General features: G+C 42.2%; 11 non-coding genes and 2 pseudogenes across 11 annotated transcripts; all 13 read right to left on the bottom strand.

The window, feature by feature from the left end:
- Nucleotides 1-112: 112 nt before the first annotated feature.
- LOC135034117 (U1 spliceosomal RNA) lies at nt 113-276 on the bottom strand. Its single transcript, XR_010229396.1, has one exon. It is a non-coding gene; the product is annotated as a U1 spliceosomal RNA (small nuclear RNA).
- Nucleotides 277-969: 693 nt separating this feature from the next.
- Nucleotides 970-1,111, bottom strand: LOC135034048 (U1 spliceosomal RNA; annotated as a pseudogene).
- A 152-nt stretch (nt 1,112-1,263) lies between these two features.
- On the bottom strand, nt 1,264-1,427 carry LOC135034114 (U1 spliceosomal RNA). The gene has a single exon (XR_010229393.1). It is a non-coding gene; the product is annotated as a U1 spliceosomal RNA (small nuclear RNA).
- Nucleotides 1,428-2,042: 615 nt separating this feature from the next.
- Nucleotides 2,043-2,205, bottom strand: LOC135034082 (U1 spliceosomal RNA). The gene has a single exon (XR_010229367.1). It is a non-coding gene; the product is annotated as a U1 spliceosomal RNA (small nuclear RNA).
- Nucleotides 2,206-2,357: 152 nt separating this feature from the next.
- On the bottom strand, nt 2,358-2,521 carry LOC135034000 (U1 spliceosomal RNA). Its single transcript, XR_010229307.1, has one exon. It is a non-coding gene; the product is annotated as a U1 spliceosomal RNA (small nuclear RNA).
- Nucleotides 2,522-3,213: 692 nt separating this feature from the next.
- LOC135034032 (U1 spliceosomal RNA) lies at nt 3,214-3,355 on the bottom strand (annotated as a pseudogene).
- A 152-nt stretch (nt 3,356-3,507) lies between these two features.
- Nucleotides 3,508-3,671, bottom strand: LOC135033972 (U1 spliceosomal RNA). The gene has a single exon (XR_010229280.1). It is a non-coding gene; the product is annotated as a U1 spliceosomal RNA (small nuclear RNA).
- A 674-nt stretch (nt 3,672-4,345) lies between these two features.
- On the bottom strand, nt 4,346-4,508 carry LOC135034064 (U1 spliceosomal RNA). The gene has a single exon (XR_010229353.1). It is a non-coding gene; the product is annotated as a U1 spliceosomal RNA (small nuclear RNA).
- Nucleotides 4,509-4,660: 152 nt separating this feature from the next.
- LOC135034126 (U1 spliceosomal RNA) lies at nt 4,661-4,824 on the bottom strand. The gene has a single exon (XR_010229405.1). It is a non-coding gene; the product is annotated as a U1 spliceosomal RNA (small nuclear RNA).
- Nucleotides 4,825-5,495: 671 nt separating this feature from the next.
- Nucleotides 5,496-5,658, bottom strand: LOC135034021 (U1 spliceosomal RNA). Its single transcript, XR_010229328.1, has one exon. It is a non-coding gene; the product is annotated as a U1 spliceosomal RNA (small nuclear RNA).
- Nucleotides 5,659-5,810: 152 nt separating this feature from the next.
- On the bottom strand, nt 5,811-5,974 carry LOC135033950 (U1 spliceosomal RNA). The gene has a single exon (XR_010229260.1). It is a non-coding gene; the product is annotated as a U1 spliceosomal RNA (small nuclear RNA).
- A 671-nt stretch (nt 5,975-6,645) lies between these two features.
- LOC135033997 (U1 spliceosomal RNA) lies at nt 6,646-6,808 on the bottom strand. The gene has a single exon (XR_010229304.1). It is a non-coding gene; the product is annotated as a U1 spliceosomal RNA (small nuclear RNA).
- A 152-nt stretch (nt 6,809-6,960) lies between these two features.
- Nucleotides 6,961-7,124, bottom strand: LOC135033979 (U1 spliceosomal RNA). The gene has a single exon (XR_010229286.1). It is a non-coding gene; the product is annotated as a U1 spliceosomal RNA (small nuclear RNA).
- Between the last annotated feature and the right edge of the window lie 15,158 nt (nt 7,125-22,282).

Here is a 22,282-nt window from a genome sequence, read left to right as displayed (position 1 = left end):
CACCTGTCAAGTGAAGGAGATCCAACTGAGGCAGCACAAGGGAACTCTCGTAAGAAGAACAAGGCTAGAGGAAGATCTGAGACAAAGAAATCTGACTTTTACCAGAGCTGACCAGAGGAAAGCACAAACACAGTCCCCCACTACCACAAATAATGCAGTTGAGTTCCCCACATTTGGGGAAATCACAGGGGTCAGCATACCCAGAATGCAATGAATGAACCTAACCCTGGGAGAACAATCTTCATGACCATGGTATCTCCTATGCAAAATAAGTATGATTTGGGATAGGGCTGGGGAGGGCCGCTGCTCAGGCACATCTCTGTCAAGTAAAGGAGATTCAACTGAGGCAGCACAAGGGAACTCTCATCTGGGGACAACAACTGCAGGGAGAACACATATTTTCAGATGAACATGGGAGGGCAGAAGGCTGCCTAATACTGAAGCACCCCCAAACAACAAAACAAAAGCAACAACTAGTAAAAGCATTCCTGGGAGAAGGTCTGCAGAAGACGGATTTGCATACGGTGATGTCATCCAAGCAGTGGGCCAAAGTTGGCTGGAACCCTCATCTGCATATGAAAAGAGAATAAGGGTTATGCAGGGAATGGCGGCCTTTTGCGGCGCTTGGATGACCCCTAGTTCGCATTAAACACCTCCATTCTCCTTCGGTGTGGGGCTCATGTTGGCTATGCCCCAGCCCCTGAAGTATTCAAGCTGATTTCTTGCAGCAGCTGGGCACTGTAACTGCTCCAGAGCTGCTCTGTAAGGCAAGTAAAAGGGTGTGGGCCCTGCAGCACTACCTGTAGTTCGCATTGTGCGTTGGAAGGCACAAAGTAAGCAGACGGGAGAAGTCAGGATAGTGCGCAAGGGCATAGAAGGGAGCGGCTCAAGAAAAGAGAAGTGGAAACAGGCAGCAAACTAGGCTGGAGAGAGACCTGAGACAAAGAGATCTAAATTATACGAGAGCCGACCAGGGGAAACACAAATTATGCAGTCAAGTGTCCCACATTTGGGGAAATCGCAGGAGCAGCACACCCAGAGTGCAATGGGTGAGCCTTGCCCTGGGAGAAGCACCTTCATGATCATAGTATCTCACCTGGCAGGTAAGTAGGAGTTGGGCTAGAGCTGGGGAGGGTTGCTGCTCGGGTACCCTCCTGTCAAGTGAAGGAGATCCAACTGAGGCAGCACAAGGGAACTCTCGAAAGAAGAACAAGGCTAGAGGAATATCTGAGACAAAGAAATCTGACTTTTACCAGAGCTGACCAGAGGAAAGCACAAACACAGTCCCCTACTACCACAAATAATGCAGTCGAGTTTCCCACATTTGGGGAAATCACAGGGGTCAGCATACCCAAAATGCAATGAATGAACCTCACCCTCGGAGAACAATCTTCATGACCATGGTATCTCCTATGCAAAATAAGTATGATTTGGGATAGGGCTGGGGAGGGCCGCTGCTCAGGCACATCTCTGTCAAGTAAAGGAGATTCAACTGAGGCAGCACAAGGGAACTCCCATCTGGGGACAACAACTGCAGGGAGAACACATATTTTCAGATGAACATGGGAGGGCAGAAGGCTGCCTAATACTGAAGCACCCCCAAACAACAAACCAAATGCAACAACTAGTACAAGCATTCCTGGGGGACGTTCTGCAGAAGACGGATTTGCATACGGTGATGTCATCCAAGCAGTGGGCCAAAGTTGGCTGGAACCCTCATCTGCATATGAAAAGAGAAAAGGGGTATGCAGGGCATGGCGGCCTTTTGCGGCGCTTGGATGACCCTTAGTTCGCATTAAACACCCCCACCCTCCTTCGGTGTGGGGCTCATGTTGGCTATGCCCCAGCCCCTGAAGCATTCAAGCTGATTTCTTGCAGCAGCTGGGCACTGTAACAGCTCCAGAGCTGCTCTGTACGGCAAGTAAAAGGGTGTGGGCCCTGCAGCACTACCTGTAGTTTGCATTGTGCATTGGAAGGCACTTAAGAATAGAGAAGTGGAAACAGACAGCAAACTAGGCTGGAGAGAGACCTGAGACAAAGAGATCTGAATTATACGAGAGCCGACCAGGGGAAACACAAATTATGCAGTCAAGTTTCCCACATTTGCGGAAATCGCAGGAGCAGCACACCCAGAGTGCAATGGGTGAGCCTTGCCCTGGGAGAAGCACCTACGTGATCATAGTATCTCACCTGGCAGGTAAGTAGGAGTTGGGCTAGAGCTGGGGAGGGTCGCTGCTCGGGTACCCCCCTGTCAAGTGAAGGAGATCCAACTGAGGCAGCACAAGGGAATTCTCGAAAGAAGAACAAGGCTAGAGGAAGATCTGAGACAAAGAAATCTGACTTTTACCTGAGCTGACCAGAGGAAAACACAAACACAGTCCCCCACTACCACAAATAATGCTGTCGAGTTTCACACATTTGGGGAAATCACAGGGGTCAGCATACCCAGAATGCAATGAATGAACCTCACACTGGGAGAATAATCTTCATGACCATGGTATCTCCTATGCAAAATAAGTATGATTTGGGATAGGGCTGGGGAGGGCCGCTGCTCAGGCACATCTCTGTCAAGTAAAGGAGATTCAACTGAGGCAGCATAAGGGAACTCTCATCTGGGGACAACAACTGCAGGGAGAACACATATTTTCAGATGAACATGGGAGGGCAGAAGGCTGCCTAATACTGAAGCACCCCCAAACAACAAACCAAATGCAACAACTAGTGCAAGCATTCCTGGGGGAAGGCCTGCAGCAGATGGATTTGCATATGGTGATGTCATCCAAGCAGTGGGTCAAAGTTGGCTTCAACCCTCGTCTGCATATGAAAACAGAAAAGGGGCGTGCAGGGCATGGCGGCCTTTTGCGGCGCTTGGATGACCCCTAGTTCGCATTAAACACCTCCACCCTCCTTTGGTGTGGGGCTCATGTTGGCTATGCCCCAGCCCCTGAAGCATTCAAGCTGATTTCTTGCAGTAGCTGGGCACTGTAACAGCTCCAGAGCTGCTCTGTACGGCAAGTAAAAGGGTGTGGGCCCTGCAGCACTACCTGTAGTTTGCATTGTGCATTGGAAGGCACAAAGTAAGCAGACGGGAGTAGTAAGGATAGTGCGCAAGGCCATAGAATGGAGCGGCTTAAGAAAAGAGAAGTGGAAACAGACAGCAAACTAGGCTGGAGAGAGACCTGAGACAAAGAGATCTGAATTATATGATAGCCGACCAGGGGAAACACAAATTATGCAGTCAAGTTTCCCACATTTGGGGAAATCGCAGGGGCAGCACACCCAGAGTGCAATGGGTGAGCCTTGCCCTGGGAGAAGCACCTTCATGATCATAGTATCTCACCTGGCAGGTAAGTAGGAGTTGGGCTAGAGCTGGGGAGGGTCGCTGCTCGGGCACCCCCCTGTCAAGTGAAGGAGATCCAACTGAGGCAGCACAAGAGAACTCTCGAAAGAAGAACAAGGCTAGAGGAAGATCTGAAACAAAGAAATCTGACTTTTACCAGAGCTGACCAGAGGAAAACACAAACACAGTCCCCCACTACCACAAATAATGCAGTCGAGTTACCCACATTTGGGGAAATCACAGGGGTCAGCATACCCAGAATGCAATGAATGAACCTCACCCTGGGAGAATAATCTTCATGACCATGGTATCTCCTATGCAAAATAAGTATGATTTGGGATAGGGCTGGGGAGGGCCGCTGCTCAGGCACATCTCTGTCAAGTAAAGGAGATTCAACTGAGGCAGCACAAGGGAACTCTCATCTGGGGACAACAACTGCAGGGAGAACACATATTTTCAGATGAACATGGGAGGGCAGAAGGCTGCCTAATACTGAAGCACCCCCAAACAACAAACCAAATGCAACAACTAGTGCAAGCATTCCTGGGGGAAGGCCTGCCGCAGATGGATTTGCATATGGTGATGTCATCCAAGCAGTGGGTCAAAGTTGGCTTCAACCCTCGTCTGCATATGAAAAGAGAAAAGGGGCGTGCAGGGCATGGCGGCCTTTAGCGGCGCTTGGATGACCCTTAGTTTGCATTAAACACCCCCACCCTCCTTCGGTGTTGGTCTCATGTTGGCCATGCCCCAGCCCCTGAAGCATTCAAGCTGATTTCTTGCAGCAGCTTGGCACTGTAACAGCTCCAGAGCTGCTCTGTAAGGCAAGTAAAAGGGTGTGGGCCCTGCAGCACTACCTGTAGTTTGCATTGTGCATTGGTAGGCACAAAGTAAGCAGAGAGGAGGAGAAGTCAGGATAGTGCACAAGGGTATAAAAGGGAGGGGCTCAAGAAAAAAGAAGTGGAAACAGACAGCAAACTAGGCTGTAGAGAGACCCGAGACAAAGAAATCTGAATTATACGAGAGCCGACCAGGGGAAACACAAATTTTGCAGTCAAGTTTCCCACATTTGGGGAAATCGCAGGGGCAGCACACCCAGAGTGCAATGGGTGAGCCTTGCCCTGGGAGAAGCACCTTCATGATCATAGTATCTCACCAGGCAGGTAAGTAGGAGTTGGGCTAGAGCTGGGGAGGGTCGCTGCTCGGGCACATCCCTGTCAAGTGAAGTAGATCCAACTGAGGCAGCACAAGGGAACTCTCGAAAGAAGAACAAGGCTAGAGGAAGATCTGAGACAAAGAAATCTGACTTTTACCAGAGCTGACCAGAGGAAAGCACAAACACAGTCCCCCACTACAACAAATAATGCAGTCGAGTTTCCCACATTTGGGGAAATCACAGGGGTCAGCATACCCAGAATGCAATGAATGAACCTCACCCTGGGAGAACAATCTTCATGACCATGGTATCTCCTATGCAAAATAAGTATGATTTGGGATAGGGCTGGGGAGGGCCGCTGCTCAGGCACATCTCTGTCAAGTAAAGGAGATTCAACTGAGGCAGCACAAGGGAACTCTCATCTGGGGACAACAACTGCAGGGAGAACACATATTTTCAGATGAACATGGGAGGGCAGAAGGCTGCCTAATACTGAAGCACCCCCAAACAACAAACCAAATGCAACAACTAGTGCAAGCATTCCTCGGGGAAGGCCTGCAGCAGATGGATTTGCATATGGTGATGTCATCCAAGCAGTGGGTCAAAGTTGGCTTCAACCCTCGTCTGCATATGAAAAGAGAAAAGGGGCGTGCAGGGCATGGCGGCCTTTTGCGGTGCTTGGATGACCCCTAGTTCGCATTAAACACCTCCACCCTCCTTCGGTGTGGGGCTCATGTTGGCTATACCCCAGGCCCTGAAGCATACAAGCTGATTTCTTGCAGCAGCTGGGCACTGTAACAGCTCTAGAGCTGCTCTGTACGGCAAGTAAAAGGGTGTGGGCCCTGCAGCACTACCTGTAGTTTGCATTGTGCATTGGAAGGCACAAAGTAAGCAGACGGGAGAAGTCAGGATAGTGCCCAATGGCATAGAAGGGAGCAGCTCAAGAAAATAGAAGTGGAAACAGACAGCAAACTAGGCTGGAGAGAGACCTGAGACAAAGAGATCTGAATTATACGAGAGCCGACCAGGGGAAACACAAATTATGCAGTCAAGTTTCCCACATTTGGGGAAATCGCAGGAGCAGCACACCCAGAGTGCAATGGGTGAGCCTTGCCCTGGGAGAAGCACCTTCATGATCATAGTATCTCACCTGGCAGGTAAGTAGGATTTGGGCTAGAGCTGGGGAGGGTCGCTGCACGGGTACCCCCCTGTCAAGTGAAGGAGATCCAACTGAGGCAGCACAAGGGAACTCTCGAAAGAAGAACAAGGCTAGAGGAAGATCCGAGACAAAGAAATCTGACTTTTACCAGAGCTGACCAGAGGAAAGCACAAACACAGTCCCCCACTACCACAAATAATGCAGTCGAGTTTCCCACATTTGGGGAAATCACAGGGGTCAGCATACCCAGAATGCAATGAATGAACCTCACCCTGGGAAAACAATCTTCATGACCATGGTATCGCCTATGCAAAATAAGTATGATTTGGGATAGGGCTGGGGAGGGCCGCTGCTCAGGCACATCTCTGTCAAGTAAAGGAGATTCAACTGAGGCAGCACAAGGGAACTCTCATCTGGGGACAACAACTGCAGGGAGAACACATATTTTCAGATGAACATGGGAGGGCAGAAGGCTGCTTAATACTGAAGCACCCCCAAACAACAAACCAAATGCAACAACTAGTGCAAGCATTCCTGGGGGAAGGCCTGCAGCAGATGGATTTGCATATGGTGATGTCATCCAAGCAGTGGGTCAAAGTTGGCTTCAACCCTCATCTGCATGTGAAAAGAGAAAAGGGGCGTGCAGGGCATGGCGGCCTTTTGCGGCGCTTGGATGACCCCTAGTTCGCATTAAACATCTCCACCCTCCTTCGGTGTGGGGCTCATGTTGGCTATGCCTCAGCCCCTGAATCATTCAAGCTGATTTCTTGCAGTAGCTGGGCTCTGTAACAGCTCCAGAGCTGCTCTGTACGGCAAGTAAAAGGGTGTGGGACCTGCAGCACTACCTGTAGTTTGCATTGTGCATTGGAAGGCACAAAGTAAGCAGACGGGAGAAGTAAGGATAGTGCGCAAGGGTATAGAAGGGAGCGGCTCAAGAAAAGAGAAGTGGAAACAGACAGCAAACTAGGCTGGAGAGAGACCTGAGACAAAGAGATCTGAATTATACGAGAACCGACCAGGGGAAACACAAATTATGCAGTCAAGTTTCCCACATTTGGGGAAATCGCAGGAGCAGCACACCCAGAGTGCAATGGGTGAGCCTTGCCCTGGGAGAAGCACCTTCATGATCATAGTATCTCACCTGGCAGGTAAGTAGGAGTTGGGCTAGAGCTGGGGAGGGTCGCTGCTCGGGTACCCCCCTGTCAAGTGAAGGAGATCCAACTGGGGCAGCACAAGGGAACTCTCGGAAGAAGAACAAGGCTAGAGGAAGATCTGAGACAAAGAAATCTGACTTTTACCAGAGCTGACCAGAGGAAAGCACAAACACAGTCCCCCACTACCACAAATAATGCAGTCGAGTTTCCCACATTTGGGGAAATCACAGGGGTCAGCATACCCAGAATGCAATGAATGAACCTCACCCTGGGAGAACAATCTTCATGACCATGGTATCTCCTATGCAAAATAAGTATGATTTGGGATAGGGCTGGGGAGGGCCGCTGCTCAGGCACATCTCTGTCAAGTAAAGGAGAGATGGTCTGCCAGATTACATAATGCATACCAGAGCCATAACTAGACTTTTTGGTGCCCTGTGACAGAGAATTATATGCCCCCCCCCCTCCCCATTTTTGCAATATGGACAAAAGGTGCATGCCTTGTGGGGAAGGGGCATAACAAGATTGGTCTCAGAGAAAGCACATGAGATATGAAGATATATCTAGTATACTTGACACTCAATGGTTTGTGGTATTGCCGGGGTGCCCTCCTTAAATGCATATACAGTCACACATGGCATGTTTGTGCAAATGGCATATCAGCAGTCAGCACTAACTGGTGACATGCCATTTGTACAAGTAAGCCATGTGTGACTAATATATAAACATGCTTTACTAAATAACACCTCAAACTATCATACCCAGGATTCAAACCTATAACCTGTTGAATTCTAATCAAACACCCTACCCATTGAGCTACTTGATCCTGCATCTTTTCTAACCTCCAAAAACAGATTCAGTTGCATTTTCCAGCGTGTTTTGTTTGCGCCTTTGCAAATGTCTTACATCGACAAACTTATTTAGTACTATTTTGCAAATAGGGTTACATTGTCGCAACATTGTGTTCCCTAATTGCTTGATTTTTTAAATGCAACAATTGATAAAGACACCTGATAAATGCTCTGTGGAGTCTTATTTTGTGTTTTGTGTTTAGTCTTTAGATCTGAATTTGAATGTACTTGTGAACTAACTTAATTTCCTACTTCTAAATTCATTCCTAAATTCACTACTTACATGAATCCTGTAGTTGGGCATTTTGGGACTTCGATTGTGGGCATTGTTTTGTGTCCAGACCAGCAGCAGGTGGTGTGCATTTGCTGGAAAGGCATCGAAGACCTCCGATATGCTGCATCTCCTGATGTGTGTCTCCCTCAAGTGGCTGTCAGCAAATGCCTGCTAGACACCCCATTCCAAGCTGATTGTGACATAATGGAACATGCATCATAGAACAGGCATGCTAAAACATGGGTCTTCAACCTGCGACCCTCCAGCTGCTGTGGAACTACACATCCCACCATGCCCTGCCTCAGTTTTAGCATACCTTAATAGCAAAACTGTGGCAGGGCATGCTGGGATGTGTAGTTTCACAGCAGCTGGAGGGCCACAGGATGAAGACCCATGTGCTAGAGCCAAGCCGCAGGTACATTGAATGCTAGCAAGCTGAATATTTAAATCCTTTTTGTTCCGCAGCATTCCAATGCGGAAGATTCCATGGAACCAGAGATCCTTCCATTGAGAAGGACATGCTGCCTCGATGACTACACTGTGCAAATTAAATCACGGAGCCAGTTGGCTTGTGGGTGGCTCTGGTGACTGGGTGGTTGGGTGGGTGGTGTGTCGGAAGTGGAGCGCATGCAAATGATTGTGTATCATCCAGCTAGTGAGAGAGAAAACTCATGCAGGAGTGTGCCTGCTTGTCAGTGGGTTATGCACCTTGCCAGACGTTAAATCTACATAGAGCAGCTGGAGGGGACAAGAGCAGGTTTGCAAAATATAGATAGAAGAGCATATATGCTGGCGCATTCTCCATGATTGTGTCAGCTTATGTTTTGGTGCACTGCACTTTCCTCCACTAAGTTTTAGCCATTTTTGTTAAGCTCAAGTGTAGTTGCTTCTCGGCCTTTTGGCTGTGATCTTGTATCGTGGTTGAAGGGTCTGCTGGAGGGAGGGATTGTTTTCTTCATTGGCGAAAGACCAAAGATATTCCAGGATGGAAGGCTTGGGAACACTATCCGTTTTTCAATTGTGGAAGAGTTGAAATACCGGATTGGACTACATTCTATAGTAAAGGATGTCTTTCTATTTATTAATCCTCCCCTTATATGTGTCAGTCTTTCAATAAAGCTTTGGGCTAACATGAGCCCCACACCGAAGGAGGGTGGAGGTGTTTAATGCAAACTAGGGGTCAGCCAAGTGCCGCAAAAGGCCACCATGCCCTGCATAACCCTTTTCTCTTTTCATATGCAGATGAGGGTTCCAGCCAACTTTGGCCCACTGCTTGGATGACATCACCGTATGCAAATTCGTCTCCTGCAGACCTTCCCCCAGGAATGCTTGTACTAGTTATTGCATATGGTTTGATATTTGATGGTGCTTCAGTATTAGGCAGCCTTCCGCCCTCCCATGTTCATCTGAAAAGATGTGGTCTCCCTGCAGTTGTTGTCACCAGACGAGAGTTCCCTTGTGCTTCCTCAGTTGAATCTCCTTAACTTGACGGGGGAGGGGCTGCCCGAGCAGCCACCCTCCCCAGCCCTATCCCAACTCATACTTATTTTGCATATGAGATCTCTATATCATGAAGATTGTTCTCACAGGGTGAGGTTCATCCATTATATTTTAAAATAGGAAGGTTCAAATTACATATTTGAATTGCATCTATGTGCTGGATTCAAATGTCCCCCCCCCTTCCTTTCTCAATTGTGCCCGTCAGCAGCTATTCTAAGGTTGCTGCCAATGGGTGTGACACATTAATTTCTTCTGTGGGGTACACTGGACTCCACAAGGATTCACATTGGGGTGTAGAGTAGGATCTTGATCTGAGGCACCAACCGGCTCAAAGCTTTTGACTGTTCCCAAGATGCTCAGCGCATTCTCCTCTATAACCCCGCTTCCATGAACAGGGAGCTCAGTTTGTAGTTGTTGCCTTCAGTAGCAGGCCACTTAACAGGGGCCTGCCTCAAGCAGCCTATTCTTAGCTATTAATTTTGACAAGAAAAGAAGAACTTTTTTTATGAGAATCTACAAGGGCTGCAGCAGGCTAGGTCTAATAGACATCTTTACTGCAGCTTCATCACTCCCAGCGGCGCTGTATACTCCCGTGCCCTGGTTGCTGGGTCACTGCAGCGGAGGCTCCGGTTTCTTCCTAAGGTCAGTCACACACAATGTAACACCCCGGTATAACAAGTGTGTAAACTATGTGGAACAGGTCAGGGATACCTTGATGGACTATTCCTCCTTCAGCAGCAGCTCTTCTCTATTCCTGGCAGAGAGGCAAGGTTTCCCCAGACACAAAGAAAGGCAGGCAGGGCTTTGTATGAAAGAATAAATGGTTTACCACATAACTCAGAAAAGGAACTGATTACAGTAGGGAAGGGAAAGATTTGATTCAAGCAACTTAAACACAGACACCATATACACTTTAAGTCATTACACAAATGGTAATATAACTAAATCTGAGATTAATACTATGTTGCTTAGTAATAGAAATCAACTTATGCAGACAATATTTAAGTCCCAGATAACATTGGTGTCACAGCAGGGAGTCTCTATGTGCACGTTGGGGCCCGGTTATGTTGTTACATAGTTATATGCAGCTATTGTCTCCTTTAGCTGTGAACAAAATATTGTAGCTCTGTGTAGTAAAGATGATTGTTTAAAACAAACTGGAGCTGCTTCCCATGTAAATCGCTGCATAGGTATAGTAAATATAGGATAATGTCCTTTGCAGTGGAGTAGGTTTCAATATAAATATGGATTTATCTCACCCAGTCAATAGATGTTTCTGAGGCAGTTTCCCCTCAGATGTAGGCCAGTCAGCATTGGTATAAAGGCTTTATACTCTCCTGTCTCTGACACTTGCTGTGCACTCTCTTGGCTGAGAGTGTCATGGCGTTCTTACTTGTTAATTGCTGCACTTCCACTGCTGTATTTTGCACTACTGCTTACTCTCTCATGCAATTTTCAGCTTATTTGTCTCCCCTCTCTCAGCTGCTCATCTCTGCGTAATGGCGTCGCCAGCTCTTTCCTCACCATGGCTCCAACTGACTTCTCAAACTGCTGTTCAATTTTCTTTTAAATAAACTTTATTTAAAATGGCACAGGCAACTACACTGTTGTCAAAAATGTCCTTGTTGTTATGGGATATCACACGTGCCCCCCCCCCCTCAAAACATGCGTGTCCTCACGCATTTTGGTTTTATCCCTATATAAACTTCTCACTATATCCAGTCACATTCATTAGTGAACACAGTTTATGTCTGAAACATTAACATGTATCAACATTTTTAACATCAGTATCTGATAGGTATAATTCCTTTTGTGCTATAGTACATTAACACATGCTCCTGGAGCAATCGGTTGAAATCTGGACAGTATATGGTCTTGAAAAGTTTGTCTAGGAAACCTCAACCCCCCTGCCATGGATGAGTATTGAACTCTTTCTAAACTGTCTTTGGGACATGCTGTACAAAACTGCAGCTGACTATGGTGGTTTTCTGTTTTGCAAGCCCTAGTCTTCTTGCCTCCTTGTCGGTGACAAACCACCTTAGTCTGCTGTAAATACATTTTATGAGCCTCTTCCATTCCATCTTGGGATTCAGTATCACAGCTGGTTTGGGACAATGGATTCTGGAGAGAAAGAGGCAGCAAGGTTCTTCTTACAGAACAGGTTGGACAGTTTCGGCACCATCTCTTGATGTCTTCCCTCATTTCAACCCAAAAGAACTTTTTCCAGATGCTTGTTTCCATCCTTTTGCACCCAGGGTGACCTGACTTGTCGTGATATTCTTCAAGCACATAACAAGCACTTTGTCTTGGAATTACAAGTTGACTGATCCTATAATGAGTATTAGGATCTTCACTACATCGAACCAACTGTCCTTTCTCTTCAAACAGCCTTTCTCGCTGTCTCAACAACTTCAGGAGTTCTGGCGAGGATTCTTGCCTTTGTCGCTTGGTCAGGTATTTCCCAGTCTTCAGTAAGGCTTTGAGGTGTCTTATCATCTGACTTTTATCTTGCAGGTGGTCAAAACTGGTTCCTTGAATAGGTTGCTCACAGTTTCTAGAACTGGATGCTATATTATTCATGCCTAACATTGAAGCATTCTTTCGGATAATCTGGACACTGGAGATGGGCATTTCTATCATTATTTGGCTAGCCTTATTTTTTTCATGTTCCTCTCTTACAGATAATTCTGTTATCATTCTTCCCTTTTGTTTGGCTATCCCAGGTTGAAGGCCTTGTTTCTCCTGGAGCTTGTCAGTTTGAAACTCTCCTTGGAGTGCTGCTACGAGCTCCTCACAGCAGTTCCGCAACACATTCATGCCCACTATCACTGGAGGCAATCCATCATCTTGGGCAGTGGTGATGATGAAGCCTTGCTGTGGTAGCACTGTTCATCCGATTTGAATTTCAGCTTCCCAGTATCCTTTGCAAGGGATGCAGTGCCCATTGCTTGCAATCGGGTTTATCAATGTGGAAGTTGACGGAAACATCTGTTCCTCAGTCCAATGCTGCTCAAACTGTGTTGCTTGTATTGTGGTCACTTGTGATCCAGTGTCTAAGAGAGCGGGCATTGAGACTCCATTGATGCAAACTTGAACCACCGGGCATTGGCTAACATAACGGGTTAACCACATGAATTTGGAGTTTAAATGATCTGGCTGCTCAAATTCTCTCTTAATTTGTCCGCTTCCTTCACAGCTTTGAAAAATGGGTCGCCTTTGGGAGGCAAAGTGGTTGGAAAAAAGTGTCTCCATGTTTCTATGTAGGTCCCATTGGGAACTGTTCAGTGGTCTCCTCTCCTGGCACCATTCCATTTCTTCATGGAGCAGTGCCTGCTGTCTCTTCAGAATCTGCAGGTCTCTGCGCATCTCTGTCACACCACGTGTCAGTTCAGCCAGCTGACCTCGTAACTCACTAGAAGAGTCAAATATGCATGTCTTTGAACATGGCACTGTCACTCCTTTTACTGTAGGTGGGTAAGTAGCTCCTTTAAAACTTGACTCCTGGGCATCAGAATTCTCTTGATACCGTGGCATCTCTGGAATAGACTCTTGTGGAATAGCCCCTGAAGTAAGACTAGAGCCTAGAACTTTAATCGCAGCCTCTTTAAAATCCAGGAATGTGCTTCCAGGCTTCTGCAATCTCAATAGTCGCAGCTGAGTTTTTACAAATTCGCCCCTTGCACCTTCAGTGAACTGGTCCAATAACATTTTCTCTTTGTCATGCACTTCCTCAGGGTCTGCTTGCTGAACATCTCTGAGTGCTTCCTGCAAGCTGAGGGCATAGCCCCGTAGTGACTCTCCTGGTTGTTGCTTTCGAGCAAAGAAGTGCATTTTAAGTTCTGACACTGTCCTTCTGTCAAATGTGGTAGCAAGCCTGTTGAGGATCTGGTCCACAGTCTTCTTCTCTTCAGTAGGCCAAGAAGTAACCTCTCTAAGTGCAAGCCCTTTCAACTGTCCCATCAAGATCTCCACCTTTTGCTGCTCTTTCAGCGGGTACAGACAAAACAAAGACTGCAGTAGTATCCTCATCAGTTTATTTTTGTCAATTACCATTTTAATAATCGGGTAAAGAAAATTAAGTGGATTTTTGAAAGAAAACAATACTGTCAATATACTATTAAAACAAATTAAAATGGTAAACGTTATTGTACTTTAAGTAAAAATAAAAGAGCAAAAATATCAATCCCAGTTTTGGATTACTTTAATTAACAAAAAAAAATGCATATAGCAGAGGATAGTTTCAATCTGCCTACCTCTGGGCTATAGACCCAGCATGCTTCCATTACAGTACTCTGCTGCACATGTAATTGCAAGAGATCCTGAAGCACTCACTCATCATGGGAAAGTACCAATGTGTTTCTTCATTGGTTGATGGAAGAAACATCTTACAAAAACTCTCCAGATTATTGACTATTTAAAGTTTTTCTAGGAAAAGTTCTAGATGAATGCTTATCAGCCTTTGTCAGTATGTACTTTTGCAAAGTGTCGCTGTGGCGCAATCAGTTAGTGTGTACGGCTATTAACCAAAAGGTTGGTGGTTCAATCCCACCCAGGGACGTAATTGACCTTGTTATCAGATTTTGGTGATCTTTAAGTAGACAAGTCAAAATTTCAAAAACCCCTGTTATGGTGTAGGGCACCTGGCCTTCTCTGATGTAATCAGAGTTAGATTTGATTCAGTGGTTTTATAAAAACAGCTAGGAAGCACAATTTAGCAGTGGTTTGCAGAGAAAAAGAAATATGCTGGCAAAAAAATCCAATTGAGTGATTAAACAGCTCTTCATTTTCTGGCTTTACTTTTATGCTAACAAATTTGTTCTCTGAAAAGTGTCCACAAAGCCAAATATCTGATAAACATCTTTGTAGGGATGGTTTTTCACCTATTACTAAATTAAACTTGCTTCATTGGAAAGGCAGCAAGATGCATCCTCATTTCAATATCTACTGAAATAATACAGGTTGACACCAGGAAACATTAACGCCACTGCATCCTTGCTGCTTTCTCATGTGGAAGTCTGTTTAATGTGAAAACAAGGTGATATCTAATTAGCACACAGGTAAGGAATTAAGAAAATCTTTATTTAAGGGTGAAGATGTTTCTCACAAAATTGTTGCCCCAATGCATCATTGAAATTCAAGCTGGAAAGATGATTTTAATATATCACTTGTACATTTTGTATTGCTCTTCTGGTGACAATGTAGTTTGTTTTTGTCAATTACCATTTTAATAATAGGGTAAAGAAAATTAAGTGGATTTTTGAAAGAAAACAATACTGTCAATATACTATTAAAACAAATTAAAATGGTAAAAGTTATTGTACTTTAAGTAAAAATAAAAGCTAAAATATCAATCCCAGTTTTGGATTACTTTAATGAACAAAAAAAAATGCATATAGCAAAGGATAGTTTCAATCTGCCTACCTCTGGGTTATGGGCCCAGCATGCTTCCATTGCAGTACTCTGCTGCACATGTAAGTGCAAGAGATCCTGAAGCACTCACTCATCATGCGAAAGTACCAATGTGTTTCTTCATTGGTTGCTGGAAGAAACATCTTACAAAAACTCTCCAGATTATTGACTTTTTAAAGTTTTTCTAGGAAACGTTCTAGATGAATGCTTATTAGTCTTTGTCAGTATGTACTTTTTGCAAAGTGTCTCTGTGGCGCAATCGGTTAGTGTGTTCAGCTATTAATCAAAAGGTTGGTGGTTCAATCCCACCCAGGGACGTAATTGACCTTGTGATCAGATTTTGGTGATATTTAAGTAGACAAGTCAAAATTGCAAACCCCCTCTTATTGTGTAGGGTACCTGGCCTTCTCTGATGTAATCAGAGTTAGATTTGATTAAGTGATTTTATAAAAAAACAGCTAGGAAGCACAATTTAGCAGTGGGTTGCAGAGAAAAAGAAAAATGCTGGCAGAAAAATCCAATTGAGTGATTAAACAGCTCTTCATTTTCTGATTTTATGTTTATGCTAACAAATTTGCTCTCTGAAAAGTGTCCACAAAGCCAAGTCTCTGATTAACACCTTTGTAGGAATGGTTTTTCACCTATTACTGAATTAAAAATGCTTAATTGGAAAGGCATCAAAGATGCATCCTCATTTCAATGTCTACTGAAATAATACAGGTTGACACAAGGAAACGTCACTGCATCCTTGCTGCTTCCTCATGGGGAAGTCTGTTTAATGTGAAAACAAGGTGATATCTAATTAGCACACAGGTAAGGAATTAAGAAAATCTTTATTTAAGGGTGAAGATGTTTCTCACAAAATCGTTGCCCCAATGCATCATTGAAATCCAAGCTGGAAAGATGATTTTAATATATCACTTGAACATTTTGTATTGCTCTTCTGGTGACAATGTAGTTTGTTTTTGTCAATTACCATTTTAATAATCGGGTAAAGAAAATTAAGTGGATTTTTTAAAGAAAACAATACTGTCAATATACTATTAAAACAAATTAAAATGGTAAAAGTTATTGTACTTTAAGTAAAAATAAAAGAGCAAAAATATCAATCCCAGTTTTGGATTACTTTAATGAACAAAAAAAATGCATATAGCAGAGGATAGTTTCAATCTGCCTACCTCTGGGTTATGGACCCAGCATGCTTCCATTACAGTACTCTGCTGCACATGTAAGTGCAAGAGATCCTGAAGCACTCACTCATTATGGGAAAGTACCAATGTGTTTCTTCATTGGTTGATGGAAGAAACATCTTACAAAAACTCTCCAGATTATTGACTATTTAAAGTTTTTATAGGAAACGTTCTAGATGAATGCTTATTAGCCTTTGTCAGTATGTACTTTTGCAAAGTGTCGCTGAGGTGCAATCAGTTAGTGTGTACGGCTATTAACCAAAAGGTTGGTGGTTCAATCCCACCCAGGGATGTAATTGACCTTGTTATCAGATTTTGGTGATCTTTAAGTAGACAAGTCAAAATTTCGAAAACCCCTGTTATGGTGTAGGGTACCTGGCCTTCTCTGATGTAATCAGAGTTAGATTTGATTCAGTGATTTTATAAAAACAGCTAGGAAGCACAATTTAGCAGTGGGTTGCAGAGAAAAAGAAATATGCTGGCAAAAAAATCCAATTGAGTGATTAAATAGCTCTTCATTTTCTGGCTTTATTTTTATGCTAACAAATTTGTTCTCTGAAAAGTGTCCACAAAGCCAAGTATCTGATTAACATCTTTGTAGGGATGGTTTTTCACCTATTACTAAATTAAACTTGCTTCATTGGAAAGGCAGCAAGATGCATCCTCATTTCAATATCTACTGAAATAATACAGGTTGACACCAGGAAACATTAACGCCACTGCATCCTTGCTGCTTTCTCATGTGGAAGTCTGTTTAATGTGAAAACAAGGTGATATCTAATTAGCACACAGGTAAGGAATTAAGAAAATATTTATTTAAGGGTGAAGATGTTTCTCACAAAATTGTTGCCCCAATGCATCATTGAAATTCAAGCTGGAAAGATGATTTTAATATATCACTTGTACATTTTGTATTGCTCTTCTGGTGACAATGTAGTTTGTTTTTGTCAATTACCATTTTAATAATAGGGTAAAGAAAATTAAGTGGATTTTTGAAAGAAAACAATACTGTCAATATACTATTAAAACAAATTAAAATGGTAAAAGTTATTGTACTTTAAGTAAAAATAAAAGCTAAAATATCAATCCCAGTTTTGGATTACTTTAATGAACAAAAAAAATGCATATAGCAAAGGATAGTTTCAATCTGCCTACCTCTGGGTTATGGGCCCAGCATGCTTCCATTGCAGTACTCTGCTGCACATGTAAGTGCAAGAGATCCTGAAGCACTCACTCATCATGCGAAAGTACCAATGTGTTTCTTCATTGGTTGCTGGAAGAAACATCTTACAAAAACTCTCCAGATTATTAACTTTTTAAAGTTTTTCTAGGAAACGTTCTAGATGAATGCTTATTAGTCTTTGTCAGTATGTACTTTTTGCAAAGTGTCTCTGTGGCGCAATCGGTTAGTGTGTTCAGCTATTAATCAAAAGGTTGGTGGTTCAATCCCACCCAGGGACGTAATTGACCTTGTGATCAGATTTTGGTGATATTTAAGTAGACAAGTCAAAATTGCAAACCCCCTCTTATGGTGTAGGGTACCTGGCCTTCTCTGATGTAATCAGAGTTAGATTTGATTATGTGATTTTATAAAAAAACAGCTAGGAAGCACAATTTAGCAGTGGGTTGGAGAGAAAAAGAAAAATGCTGGCAGAAAAATCAAATTGAGTGATTAAACAGCTCTTCATTTTCTGGCTTTATTTTTATGATAACAAATTTGTTCTCTGAAAAGTGTCCACAAAGCCAAGTATCTGATTAACATCTTTGTAGGGATGGTTTTTCACCTATTACTAAATTAAACTTGCTTCATTGGAAAGACAGCAAGATGCATCCTCATTTCAATATCTACGGAAATAATACAGGTTGACACCAGGAAACATTAACGCCACTGCATCTTTGCTTTTTTCTCATGTGGAAGTCTGTTTAATGTGAAAACAAGGTGATATCTAATTAGCACACAGGTAAGGAATTAAGAAAATCTTTATTTAAGGGTGAAGATGTTTCTCACAAAATCGTTGCCCCAATGCATCATTGAAATCCAAGCTGGAAAGATGATTTTAATATATCACTTGAACATTTTGTATTGCTCTTCTGGTGACAATGTAGTTTGTTTTTGTCAATTACCATTTTAATAATCGGGTAAAGAAAATTAAGTGGATTTTTTAAAGAAAACAATACTGTCAATATTCTATTAAAACAAATTAAAATGGTAAAAGTTATTGTACTTTAAGTAAAAATAAAAGAGCAAAAATATCAATCCCAGTTTTGGATTACTTTAATTAACAAAAAAAAAATGCATATAGCAGAGGATAGTTTCAATCTGCCTACCTCTGGGTTATGGACCCAGCATGCTTCCATTACAGTACTCTGCTGCACATGTAAGTGCAAGAGATCCTGAAGCACTCACTCATTATGGGAAAGTACCAATGTGTTTCTTCATTGGTTGATGGAAGAAACATCTTACAAAAACTCTCCAGATTATTGACTATTTAAAGTTTTTCTAGGAAACGTTCTAGATGAATGCTTATTAGCCTTTGTCAGTATGTACTTTTGCAAAGTGTCGCTGAGGTGCAATCAGTTAGTGTGTACGGCTATTAACCAAAAGGTTGGTGGTTCAATCCCACCCAGGGATGTAATTGACCTTGTTATCAGATTTTGGTGATCTTTAAGTAGACAAGTCAAAATTTCGAAAACCCCTGTTATGGTGTAGGGTACCTGGCCTTCTCTGATGTAATCAGAGTTAGATTTGATTCTGTGATTTTATAAAAACAGCTAGGAAGCACAATTTAGCAGTGGTTTGCAGAGAAAAAGAAATATGCTGGCAAAAAAATCCAATTGAGTGATTAAACAGCTCTTCATTTTCTGGCTTTATTTTTATGCTAACAAATGTGTTCTCTGAAAAGTGTCCACAAAGCCAAGTATCTGATTAACATCTTTGTAGGGATGGTTTTTCACCTATTACTAAATTAAACTTACTTCATTGGAAAGGCAGCAAGATGCATCCTCATTTCAATATCTACTGAAATAATACAGGTTGACACCAGGAAACATTAACGCCACTGCATCCTTGCTGCTTTCTCATGTGGAAGTCTGTTTAATGTGAAAACAAGGTGATATCTAATTAGCACACAGGTAAGGAATTAAGAAAATCTTTATTTAAGGGTGAAGATGTTTCTCACAAAATCGTTGCCCCAATGCATCATTGAAATTCAAGCTGGAAAGATGATTTTAATATATCACTTGTACATTTTGTATTGCTCTTCTGGTGACAATGTAGTTTGTTTTTGTCAATTACCATTTTAATAATCGGGTAAAGAAAATTAAGTGGATTTTTGAAAGAAAACAATACTGTCAATATACTATTAAAACAAATTAAAATGGTAAAAGTTATTGTACTTTAAGTAAAAATAAAAGAGCAAAAATATCAATCCCAGTTTTGGATTACTTTAATTAACAAAAAAAAAATGCATATAGCAGAGGATAGTTTCAATCTGCCTACCTCTGGGTTATGGACCTAGCATGCTTTCATTACAGTACTCTGCTGCACATGTAAGTGCAAGAGATCCTGAAGCACTCACTCATCATGGGAAAGTACCAATGTGTTTCTTCGTTGGTTAATGGAAGAAACATCTTACAAAAACTCTCCAGATTATTGACTTTTTAAAGTTTTTCTAGGAAACGTTCTAGATGAATGCTTATTAGCCTTTGTCAGTATGGACTTTTGCAAAGTGTCTCTGTGGTGCAATCGGTTAGTGTGTTTGGTTATTAACCAAAGGGTTGGTGGTTCAATCCCACCCAGGGATGTAATTGACCTTGTTATCAGATTTTGGTGATCTTTAAGTAGACAAGTCAAAATTTAAAACCCCCTCTTATGGTGTAGGGTACCTGGCCTACTCTGATGTAATCAGAGTTAGATTTGATTAAGTGATTTTATAAAAAATAGCTAGGAAGCACAATTTAGAAGTGGGTTGCAGAGAAAAAGAAATATGCTGGCAGAAAAATCCAACTGAGTGATTAAAGAGGCTCTTCATTTTCTGGCTTTATTTTTATGCTAACAAATTTGTTCTCTGAAAAGTGTCCACAAAGCCAAGTATCTGATTAACACCTTTGTAGGGATGGTTTTTCACCTATTACTAAATTAAACGTGCTTCATTGGAAAGGCAGCAAGATGCATCCTCATTTCAATATCTACTGAAATAATACAGGTTGACACCAGGAAACATTAAAGCCACTGCATCCTTGCTGCTTTCTCATGTGGAAGTCTGTTTAATGTGAAAACAAGGTGATATCTAATTAGCACACAGGTAAGGAATTAAGAAAATCTTTATTTAAGGGTGAAGAGGTTTCTCACAAAATCGTTGCCCCAATGCATCATTGAAATTCAAGCTGGAAAGATGATTTTAATATATCACTTGTACATTTTGTATTGCTCTTCTGGTGACAATGTAGTTTGTTTTTGTCAATTACCATTTTAATAATCGGGTAAAGAAAATTAAGTGGATTTTTGAAAGAAAACAATACTGTCTATATACTATTAAAACAAATTAAAAAGGTAAAAGTTATTGTACTTTAAGTAAAATAAAAAGAGCAAAAATATCAATCCCAGTTTTGGATTACTTTAATTAACAAAAAAAATGCATATAGCAGAGGATAATTTCAATCTGCCTACCTCTGGGTTATGGACCCAGCATGCTTCCATTACAGTACTCTGCTGCACATGTAAGTGCAAGAGATCCTGAAGCACTCACTCATCATGGGAAAGTACCAATGTGTTTCTTCATTGGTTGATGGAAGAAACATCTTACAAAAACTCTCCAGATTATTGACTATTTAAAGTTTTTCTAGGAAACGTTCTAGATGAATGCTTATTAGCCTTTGTCAGTATGTACTTTTGCAAAGTGTCGCTGTAGCGCAATCAGTTAGTGTGTACGGCTATTAACCAAAAAGTTGGTGGTTCAATCCCACCCAGGGACGTAATTGACCTTGTGATCAGATTTTGGTGATATTTAAGTAGACAAGTCAAAATTTCAAACCCTCTCTTATGGTGTAGGGTACCTGGCCTACTCTGATGTAATCAGAGTTAGATTTGATTAAGTGATTTTATAAAAAAAAACAGCTAGGAAGCACAATTTAGCAGTGGGTTGCAGAGAAAAAGAAATATGCTGGCAGAAAAATCCAATTGAGTGATTAAACAGCTCTTCATTTTCTGGCTTTATTTTTATGCTAACAAATTTGTTCTCTGAAAAGTGTCCACAAAGCCAAGTATCTGATTAACACCTTTGTAGGGATGGTTTTTCACCTATTACTAAATTAAACATGCTTCATTGGAAAGGCAGCAAGATGCCTCCTCATTTCAATATCTACTGAAATAATACAGGTTGACACCAGGAAACATTAACGCCACTGCATCCTTGCTGCTTTCTCATGTGGAAGTCTGTTTAATGTGAAAACAAGGTGATATCTAATTAGCACACAGGTAAGGAATTAAGAAAATCTTTATTTAAGGGTGAAGAGGTTTCTCACAAAATCGTTGCCCCAATGCATCATTGAAATTCAAGCTGGAAAGATGATTTTAATATATCACTTGTACATTTTGTATTGCTCTTCTGGTGACAATGTAGTTTGTTTTTGTCAATTACCATTTGAATAATAGGGTAAAGAAAATTAAGTGGATTTTTGAAAGAAAACAATACTGTCAATATACTATTAAAACAAATTAAAATAATAAAAGTTATTGTACTTTAAGTAAAAATAAAAGAGCAAAATATCAATCCCAGTTTTTGATTACTTTAATTAACAAAAAAAAATGCATATAGCAGAGGATAGTTTCAATCTGCCTACCTCTGGGTTATGGGCCCAGCATGCTTCCATTGCAGTACTCTGCTGCACGTGTAAGTGCAAGAGATCCTGAAGCACTCACTCATCATGGGAAAGTACCAATGTGTTTCTTCATTGGTTGATGGAAGAAACATCTTACAAAAACTCTCCAGATTATTGACTTTTTAAAGTTTTTCTAGGAAACGTTCTAGATGAATGCTTATTAGCCTTTGTCAGTATATACTTTTGCAATGTGTCTCTGTGGCGCAATCAGTTAGCGTGTTCGGTTATTAACCAAAAGGTTGGTGGTTCAATCCTACCCAGGGACGTAGTTTACCTTGTTATCAGATTTTGGTGATCTTTAAGTAGACAAGTCAAAATTTCAAACCCCCTCTTATGGTGTAGGGTACCTGGCCTTCTCTGATGTAATCAGAG

Source organism: Pseudophryne corroboree, unplaced genomic scaffold (assembly GCF_028390025.1).
Source record: "Pseudophryne corroboree isolate aPseCor3 unplaced genomic scaffold, aPseCor3.hap2 scaffold_578, whole genome shotgun sequence".
Classification (NCBI taxonomy): Eukaryota; Metazoa; Chordata; class Amphibia; order Anura; family Myobatrachidae; genus Pseudophryne; species Pseudophryne corroboree.
The sequence above is the reverse complement of the archived record's forward strand: the minus strand, read 5'-3'. Positions and strand labels throughout refer to the sequence as shown.